Here is an 11,182-nt window from a genome sequence, read left to right as displayed (position 1 = left end):
GCACAAGAAACAGAAATGACTGTATATTTGGAAGGATTTTGAGGCAAAATTGGAGTCAGCACTTCTTGAAACACCAGAAAGAAACATACACCTGTCTCATTCCTTGTGCCGAGCCACTCCTGAACCAAAGACAATGCAGATGTTTTATCTGCACTATTATGGGATTCCCTCACAAACTATGAAGAAAAAAATGACTTCAGTGTTACTCGGATTAAAGTTCTCTTTTCAGAGAAAAATTATTTTTGTGTTTCTTTTGGAAATCAGTGTCCAGGTGGACACTTTCATATAATCATAAAAATTAGCATATATTTTCTTGTATAAAACAAGTGTTCTATTCTAGAAGTAAGTTAATTTCTCAATTATATTCTAATTTATCAAACTGCATTTGTAGGCACTGTCCAAGTTTTTATTTACTTTTATTTTAATATTTCATGACGTCGTCATGACGAGCTTACATTCTTCTCCTCACATCCGTTTTTTTGTTGTTGTTGTTCTTTTTACGGAAACTTGACTATCAAGCGGCTTCTGTAGGCTACCTTATCCATCCCATCGGCCCAAATCTCACCCGACCGGTTTAAATGTCGACCTGACAATGGCGCTTACGCCTCGCAGTTTTAGATTTCTTTGGTTTCAGTTCTGTTTAAAATATAGGAAGTAAACTAAATAAAGTTTCCAACTCAATCCCTCTAACTGGAAACCAGACTTTGGCACTTTCACTTATTGCTGAATCAAACGAGAAGCGAAATTCTGTGTTCGATGGTTACTGTAATTTAACTAAGTCTTGTGCTTTTTTTTTTTCTCCATTCGCAATCAAATTGTGTACAACCAGCATGCAGAAACTCTCACAGAACGCTCACCTCATTGTCATTAAATTTCTATAATTAATAAAAGTGTGTCTATACCACGACCCCGCCAACAGATGGAGCTATTCACCACGATTGGGAAATGACTGGTCTCATCGGTAATAGGTAGAAATAATTAGTTTGCAAAATTCTCCCTGGGTTACAGAAGTAATCTTCCAAGAAAAAAAAAAAAAAAACTTGATATACATTGTCGTTATGCATAGTGACAAGAAATCCTACAGGGGAGCTCAATAATGCATTAGTGATACCAAAATAAATAAATAAATAAATAAATAAATAAATAAATAAAAAATACATGTAAAGGGATGCAGAAGGCATGTCAGAGCTTGCGCATTTACAGTCTTTCTCTCTGTCCTGTTTGAGAAAATACGGAAAGACCTTGTCAGTGACTCTTCCCTTTAATAGAGGACTTGTCAGTTTATGGTAATGGAAGGTCTCAATCTTCCCTGGCAATCACTCCAAAACCCCCATGTGTCCTCTGAGGAATATCCTGTAGTCACTCACAGTGCTGAAGCCCAAAACCTTCCACCCCCTCACTCCTGCACCTCGCAGCCGCCCTATTCAGCACCCTGGAGAGCTGCTGCAGGTACTCAGCTGTCCTTTGTGACTTGGCCGATGAATGGCGGGAATTGTGTATAGGGGAGATGCAAAAAAATGACGAGAGGGTATACAGTTGGGGAGAAAGAGAAAAGATAACCTTGCATGACAGAGGCTTGGCTCGAGCTGAGCAAGGACGGGCGTCTCTGGGATATGTTGTTTATGCGTGGAATAGCACTCAGAGCTGCATCAGGGCTAACAGTCTGGCCCGCAGATGCAGCTGAAGAAAACAAATGAAGCTCATAGTCTCGATCTCCTCCCAGCATAGGCACGCTTCCACCACAATGCCAAAACTCATCTCTCTTCATCTTCTTCTCGCATTCAGCAAAGCTATAATCTACAGTACGATTTTTATGTACGATTTATACAATATAAGAAGACTATATGTAGAACACATACGATGCATACCAGAAAATCACAGTCGACACTAATGTTTTCACAATGAATTCACTTAAACGACATGCTGTGCTTTTGAATGAGATTGAAGCATCACTGCCGTGCTGAAAGCAAGGGCGAGCTAACGCCTGCCTCTCTCTCTCTCCGTCCACACCTTCCTTCCCCGCTTGCTTTCTTGCCTTTCTGTTCATCGAAGGCTTTCAAATCCTAGATCGGCACTATTGTTCGAGTGCCCAGCCCCCACGGCAGTGAGAGCCCCACCACCTCCACCACCATCACCATCACTGCTGTGTAGCCGAAGAACAAAAGAGTGAGTGTCAGACACCACCCACTAGATCTCTTTCACACCAGAGCCCCCACCTCAGTTCCAGATGGGGTTGCCTTTTTTTTTCAGGGCTTCTCTCAACCCCAAGAGTCCTCCAAAATGGAACCCCCAACCCCTCCTCCCGCCTCCCCCTCGGAGCCCTCGTCTCAGCTGCCCGTCATCCACCTGCTCCTCCGCCACGCGCCCGTGGCCAGGGCACGTCCCCTCGCTATTCTGTCCCACCAGGGAGTCCTGTTAAAATCCATTGACCACTTGTTTTTCATTATTTCCAAGAAGATGCAAAAATTTAACAGGCAAACTTACGCTTTGTTGATACAGTTGTACACAAACAAATAATAAATTGTTTTTTGTTTTTTGGGGGTTTTTTCAGTTTGAAATTATCATATTCAAATGTTCTTATTTTAGGTCAGTTGGGATCACCAATATTATTTATATTTCACTGACTTTTTTTTTTAATTGCTTCAAAATAAAGACTACATATTCTTAGTATTTGGCATATTTACCTTCTGAACCATGCGAGGTGTCAGATGCTTTAAGTATTCATCCACAGGCTTTTGACAATTTGCTTTCATCTTAGCCAGTTCCTCCTTAAAGAAAATGTAAAACTGTCTCACATATGCGTACCTTTCTATAAAACTCCTCTCAGAGCAACGGGATGGCCACACCAAAATAATTATTTTGTGGTGTTCATAAGCCACTTTATAATTTAGCCGTATGTTTTGGACCATTGTTCATCTGGAAGTCACATTTGTGTCCAAGCTTTAAGTTTCTGGAGGATGTCTGTGTGCTGTCGCTTCAGTATTTCCACATAGTCTGCCTTCCTAATGACTCCATCTAATTTGTGAAGTGCACCAGCCCCTCCTGCAGCAAATCAACCACACACCATGAGTCTGACCATGGTCCTTGTGGTCAAACACTCAGTTTTTATTTCCTCAGGCCATGGGACAACAGTGTAAGTCTTTAGCCCTGAATGCATGCATCTAAATGATAATATAGTATTTGATATTGATTTTGAAGTAATGGCTTCTTCCTCACTGAGTGGCCCTATTCACATTGGTTTAATGTGAATAGGGCCATATTCAACATTCAATGTGCATATTTCACACCAAAACAAGCTCTTAAGGCGTCAAGATTCTTGTTATCTCACTCTCAAACCTGACTTTCAGCAAATCAAAACTGATTTTGGTAAGCCTCACACAGTTTTAACACAACAGTTAGGGAAACAAAAAGGTTTTGTGCATCTTATGCCTTTCACGTAAAGATCTGCCTTCAACTGTGGAAAAGAAAACCTATCAAAAGAATAAATTGCAAATGCAAAAATAATGCTCACACTAATCTCCATCCCAAATTAGTGTCCTACGACACTGGGAAGGCAGATGCTCATTTGTTTAATTCTCTAAAAGCATCAACATGCATCTCTTTTAGAAGAATATTTGCTCCAACCTCCACCCAGTGTCTTGACCTTTCCCCTCCAGGGACGGGGAGCGTGCCTAAGCAACAGGGCACATCTGCTACAAGACAGCTGTTAAGCCTCCTAATGATGATCCAACAGTCGGGGTTGGAATGGGAGTTTAAAGTAATCGTTGCTGAATCGCTCGTCCCACTTTCCTTGAAATACACCAGAAGACGGCCGGCCCTCTTGGTAGAAGCCAAACAGTTTATTTGGCTAATGTAGTTCTTTGTGTATTCACAAATAAACCAGAGTGAATCAGTGGAATGAACGTTGATTAGTATGAGCAGCCACAGCTTCTCCTCTGTCTCCATTACATCCAGGGATATAAGATATGCTGTCACACACTGATCAAGATTTATGGTAATGGATCCTCCAGCTCTAGACGGTACGTTGCACAAAATGCAGTGTTACTTGTACAATCGCATTTGTTAAAACGTGCATGTGCAGAAGTTTACTTACACCGTCCTTATAGATGTAAATCTAATCTTAATTTGAAGTTTTCAGCATGAATTTTAACCATTATGCATTTTAATTACACACTATCTCAAAATTGTACACAAAGGCTCAAATATATACTGTCTACCTAGTGGCTGTTTGGCTAAATGTCTTTAAGAGATTTGGAATAAAACTTGTTGCTTAGGTCCAAGTTCCAAAATGTGACATTTTTTTCTAAGCAGAAGTGACTCATTTTGTTTGACTAGCTCCATGACATTGATTTGGTTTTTCTTCATAATCTGTAAACATTTAGTAGGCCTGAGGTCAGGGATTTGGGGATGCCTAATGCAAGCCTTCAAAACTGATAATATCTTTTATAATCCATCATCCTGTTGGAACACCAGAAGGTGTCTGAGTTTCAACCATTTGACCAAAACTGTAACCCTCAGATGAAAGAAAATTGGTTAGGATGTTCAGGAACAACCTACAGAACCATCTGTAAAACATTCCCACGCTGGAAAATATTGGTCAAATGAGAATTTCCATCCTGAAGTGATGACAAAAAGTCAACAAACTTGATTATTTCACACCTTGAAAGTTGTGTCTTCCCACAAGAACAACCAAAACAATTTTAATAGCAAAGACTTCATGGTCAGAGAAGACAAAGATTAAGCTGTTTGGCCACAGCGACCCAATGATGGCTTATTTGGTGTTTTGAAACACTGAATGAAACACGGTAATGATAGCCAGATTGTTTTTTTTGTTGTATGGATGAACTTAAAAATATAGGCTCTTATTACTTAATTTATTTTCTGAAAAAAATAAATAAAACAATATACTTTTGTAAAGATACTAACTTTTTATTGTTGATTTTTCACAGATTCAGTTATGTTAAATTTACTTCACCACCGATTTGTTTTTCTCAATGTAAGGCACACAAAGCTAGAGCACTGTACCAACTGTGAAGCATCACACTGAAGGCCTGATTCAGGTTTAGTGGTCCTGGTCGTTGAATACAGTCCCAAATTGGGTTCAATACTAAAGACAATCTCCAAATTCTATAATTAGATGGGCTAAAACTTGGACACAACTGGGTTTTACAACGAGGACAACAACCCAAAACACAAATCAAAACTAGTTTTGGAATATATATACAGAAAACTAACATCAAACTCCTAGAAAAACTGACTCCAAAACTATTGAAAGTGTGGAAACTGTTTAAAAATCAGGTCCATGCCAAGAAACCAACACATGTAAATGAACCATTTCTGTGAAGAAAAGTGGTCAAACGTCCAGTAGGAATTCTGGCTGTTGATTATTGCAAAAGTATGTCATTTTGAGTGAGTGTGTGTATTTGAGGCCATATGCACATTTTAAGCCTGCGGGAATAAGACAATATTTTTTATTAAATTCAAACTCAAGGACTTAATATTTGTTTTAAAAAAAACATTGAATGATATTTTGCATCTTTATTCCATCCTGGACAAAGATTGGTTCAAATACATCAATAAAAGCCCAAGATTATCATGCATATGGCTTACCAGCACTTCAAATGTGCGTAATATGTTTCTGGGTTCTTTGCCATATTGAGACTTTTTTTGATCTACAGGAAACAAGTTAACCCTGTACAGCACATTACCTAGACCCCCACAATCCTGTCAAACCGTCATCCTCTGATCCCTGAGGGTTTGAGCACCCAAATCAATTGAAAGAACGAAGAAGAAGAAGAAAAAAAAATAAAGAGTGCACTGTGGTCCTCCTGCTACATCTGCCAGGGAGGAGAAGCAGGAGGGGCCTCACTTATGGGCCGTACAGGGGAACAATATCACTCCATCTGTCACAAACCGTTTCATCTCTGATGGAGTGAAATATAGCTCCCAGAGATATATTCTTCCATATCATCTATGTGTATTAGCTTACCAGTGCCCAAGTCTTTACCAATTCCCCGAAGCGTACACGCAGAAGCTTTTTGTATCATATTACCTTCCTCCCACCAGCCAGCACTCTCCATCCAGCTCACAAATTACGCTTTTAAGCCAAGCAGCATGTTAAAAGAAATTGTTCCACTTTACACAGTGAGGTAGTTAATGAAAATGGAACTAAGGGGATGTGCAGGCGAGCAAAAAACATTTACACGTAAAAACTTCCAAAATGGAAGTACTAAAGCGGAAACCTGAAAGCGTAATAAATGCTAATGACGGTCTGTGGAGAAAATATAAGTTTGGTGGGAGGGGGGGAGAAAATGAGAAAGATGCAGTCTGGTAATAACCAAAATGCTCTTTCATATTCAAATGCTATAGCTGCTGTTCTTTGGAGGATGGGTGTGGCTGACTGATTCTTCTTGCCTCCTCAGCTGTCGCGGCTTTGTGACGTCTGTGATCCCATTTGCTCAATCAGGCCACGCTTTCCGAGTATTTCCACATCGCTGCTTAATAACCGCAAACTAAGTAGCTCGGTAATCTAGAAAGCAGTCAGAAATCACAAAATGATCAGGCTGTTTACTTTAAGAAATCAATAAAAAAAGAAAGAAAGAAAAAAAAAAGAAAATCAGATTCCCAGGAGCGATGATGGCTCTTTCTCTCTTCCTCTCCCTCTCTCTCTCAGCAGCAGGTAAAGCTGCAATCTCAGTCATTCATATTTAATTCTGCTAGAGTTTCCGGGAAGACTAATGTGCTATTGATTTCAGGCCTCCTATTACTGGAGAGGGGAGGAGGGTGGAAAAGGCCATGACGGTAGAGAGCTGGACCACAGGGACTAAAAGCAAGAGAGCGAAAAGGGAGAGGAGGAAGGGCGAGTGAAGCTGGGAAGGGAACGGAGACAAACAGCTACAGCGGCGAGCTCTTCTATGAAACACTAAAATATTCCACACAGCAAGCAATGCATTATCTCTCTAACAATCTGCTCCACGCTGTCAAATAAATACATAAACTTGCACTTGAAAGAACAAGGAGGAAAATTGAGGCTGAGGCACAAAATGTGCCCCGTCTTATTTACTTTTCATTAAACCGAGGCAGTTACTCAGCGACTGGGGCCAAACCCAACAAAGCAAGATTACCTGTGTCTCCTTTAACTGCTTTTGCATTCACATGTTTTGATAGAAAGAGGAAGAGAGTAAAATAAGGAAAAGGAGGGAAACAAAGAGAATGTCAAAGAGCCAAAGTGTGTTTAAGGTCTCTCCCTTGACACCAACTCAGACAGGACAAGATGAAAGATTAATAAGCATGGCTTTATATTTAAAAGGTTTACAGTAAAAGGTGGTTTCAGTGAAAGGGTGGGGGGGGGGGCTGCTCTGTTTAATCAAAACCCAGAACAACAGGGTCATGTATACAGAAATGGATGAGAATACCACCAAAGAAGGGCAATCAAACGACAAGATTGCGGATTTGTTTGCACGTCTTTTTTGTTCGACATTGAATACGTGCAAACAAAAACACCTAGCGTACGTGGAGAATTATCCAGCAGAATATCATACATAATTAAAAATAATAATAATAAAAAAATGACAAGAGCGTCTACTTCAGAGACTTCCTCCCACCAGCCTGTCTCCTCTAATAATAGCCCAGAGACAACGAATCCAGACAGACAGAGGGAGAGAAGGAGAGCACAGAGACAGAGGAAAAAGTGCGAGTGAACCCGTGAGGGAGATCACCAGAATATTGCCAAATAAAACATAAAAGGGTTGAAATAGGCCAGATGCCACTGTCAACAAATTTCCCTTTAAGAAGAAAAAAACAAAACAAACAAAAAACAAAACAAAATAGGCTAATTTATTTCTGGATTCCTTCCTCGTTCACTGCTGCTGCCACACAATAAAAACTCAGAGATGCCTTGAGCCAGGCCTGGTCGAGAGAGACCCTTGAATTAACCAGACCAGAGGCTGAATCATCCTTCCCATCCCCCAGATCCACTGTCATAGTGTCACTCGCTCACTCTGCTCATCTCTCTCTCCCTCTCCCTTCTTCCCATGCGCGGACAAAGCCTCCACCTTACCGCAGGGCAATGGCAACAGGCAGTCATTTTGATGAAATAATAATGAGGAACGGGGAAGGAATTCTGATATTTTAGAGCTTTAGCAGGAATTTATTTCCTGCACATACTGAATATTGAGTTTCACCAACTGGTATTTAAAAAAATAAAATAAAAAATAAAGAACTGTTATGTTATTTTTTTTATGTTTAGGTAAAGTGCACCCTTTGTTTTCCACAACATGTAACATTTTGATTAAAGAGGCTTGATCAAATGCAGACAGACAATATTTACAAATTCACCGACTCTTAAAATCAATTCATTGTGCTGGATTTTTTTTAAGGGGTATCAGAGTAAAGGGGGCTGAATGCAAATGCACGCTTACTCTATTCAGATGTTTATTTCTGAAAAATAAAAATAAAAATTACCCTATGTATTGTTTTCCTGTCATGACAAAGTTATGTCTTACTTTGTGCTGGTTAATTACGTATAATCCCTATGAAATACATTCAAGATTAAAGGATTCTTCAGTTTATTCATTTTAAAATACTCCACTAATGTGCATTCCACAATATGCTAAAAGAAAAGGGCCACTTCTTCAAGATTCCTGACCACCATTACTGGAGAAACCCTCAGCTACAAGAAGATAATCAGTAGAATAACACACAAAAAAAAAGCTTTTAAGCAAAACTAATGCTTGATCCATGATTCAGTAACATACAATAGACGCTTTAAATGCCCTCTTACCCACATGGAGGATTCAGCTGCCATGCTACAAACAGGGGCTTTAATGAGAGGCCACAATTAAGCCCATTTATTCACATTAAGTGTGAACTGTAAGTGGGACTGCAGTCAGTTGACGGACCTGGTTGCTTTTGTGTGACAAGAGCCGCTTTCATTCAGCTGACAAAAAGGGAAAAAACACAAGCACCTAATGAGTGAATCTCTCCATCTCTTCACCAACAGCCAAGCATGCTGACAAGAACCACACACACACACGCAAACACACACACACACACACACGCACACACACAAGCACACGCACGCACGCAAGGGCACATACGTGTGTGTGCTTCCACACATGGACAACACACTTGTCCTCCCTCACTAGCAAACTGACTCAAGGGCTCCAACGCATCCAAGGCTGAGTTGAGTCACTGCTTGTCAGAGAACGGTGGGGGCGGGGTTAAGACAGACTGACAGTGGGGCTCCGTCTCTATCCTCTTATTAACGCTTAACGAGTGCTTTCCTCATGCAATATTCATCTTCACTAATATCATCCAAGCTCTGAGCCAAGCTTGCTACTTATGTAAGGCAATTATGTAAAATATCAGACAGAGCCTATGTTCAGAAGCTTGCTGGAAAAGAGCTGCAGGACAGTAAAATAAATGGACAGACAGGAAAACCTTTGGAGGCCGGGGACTGCGAGTTGCTTGTTTTCTCACACTTCATACACCAATATGGATCCTGGGATCAATCGAGGGCAAGTGGCCAGCATCAATAATGCAGACAATTTTCTTTTTCCATTATTCCTCAAACCGAGAGACATCTGAGGATTCCTCAAGGTCACCAAAGGAGAGGAGAGGAAAGGGAAGACCTCGGCAGCCCCGTTCACGCCATCAAAATTTATAGCTTGTACAAAATCAGTTCTGTAACAAAAAAAAAAAGGAAAAGAGGAAAATATCTCTCACTTCTTCCTACACAGGAATGGAAGCTCTAAATGCACGCACAAATAAACAAACCTGTAGTAATTTATGCACACTTGCACCTCGCAACCCCCCGGGTCAAGGCCCTGTGGGGGTCTGCGCAAAAAATAGGTCATTTGTCACACATGATGTCCCGGGGCAGGGGATACATTATAGATGAGTCCAAACAGCATGTCTCAGCGAGCACTTACCATACAGTCAGGCACATGGGAGGGAACAGCAGGAGGTGTGCAGGGAGAGGAAGAGAGAGAGAAAGAGACAGAGAAGGAGAGAGATACAGAGAGAGAGAGAGAGAGAGAGAGAGAGGGGCTGGGAACTCCTCCATGAGGGGACACTTTGAGAGTAATGTAAGAAGGGAAGCAAAACAAATAAATAAATAAATAAAATCACTGCTAGTGTCTTTCTGTTAGAAAAGAGCCTAAGGATAACGGCTCATTTGGCTTAACTGGATAAAAGCTAGAAATTTAGCCCTTTTCTCAACCTTTTTTTTTTTTTTTTTGCTGCGTGGACAGTAATTAATTCAGGGGGTCTAATTTGGTATTCCCATGTCTGCACCTGACCCAGTGGCTAACCATCTGCGTTGCACGGGGAGAGGCCCAGAAATCGTCCACTCCTTGTTGTAGTAATGTAGTAAGGATGCAGCGCTTTGTCTCTGGCCACCACTCAAACCCAATTATTGCATATTTCTGCCTCTTTCTCCTCCACTGCTGGCTGTGTAGTTATCAGCTAAGAATGAGCACTTGTGAATTGCTTTTATCTTGCCTGTTTGGGTGGAGGTGTTTGCTGTCGTGTCAGAAAGGCCCAAATGAAGACTGATACATAATGGAAGGAGCTGTGCCAACGCAGGACTAAGTGAGAAATGTGCTGAAGGAGAAAGAAAGCAAGAAAGAAAGAAGAAAGTCCACTGCCTTTTGCTGCACCCATCTGTTCTGAGAGTGCAGGTGGAGTCCTATTCACTGCGCTCTGCATGTGTGTGAAGAGAGAGAGGAGGGAAGGGGAGGGGGGGGGGGGGGGGGGGCAGGAAGAAAGGAAGGGCAGCGAGAAGGAGGGAGTGGAGAGATGGAAGAGGGGAGAGAGGGGGAGGACTCTTGGTGATCTCTCCTGAAGGGGATAATGGGAGAGGAGCGCATTGCAATGGCTGCCATGTAGTACCCTCCCTGCACAATTAGCCAATCAGCAGCGCGCTCTGCAAGCCAGGAGGACGCATAAAAGAAGAACATTGCAGCAGAGGCACAGAAGGAGACTGCGAGAGGAGCGAGGAATTACACACACACATACACGCACACGCAAAAAAGCAGCAAAACCAGAAAACCCTCCCCTGGACACACCCTGCTGAGGATCACTGCTTCTCTTTTTTTTTTTTTTTTTTCCCTGAACCATCGCCCACGCCACACGGAGAGAAGCTTTCTCCATCATCATCCTCCAGAAGAAAACTCCTTTT

This window comes from Poecilia formosa, unplaced genomic scaffold, assembly GCF_000485575.1.
Source record: "Poecilia formosa unplaced genomic scaffold, Poecilia_formosa-5.1.2 Scaffold115, whole genome shotgun sequence".
Taxonomy (NCBI): Eukaryota; Metazoa; Chordata; class Actinopteri; order Cyprinodontiformes; family Poeciliidae; genus Poecilia; species Poecilia formosa.
This window is presented reverse-complemented; position numbering follows the sequence as displayed.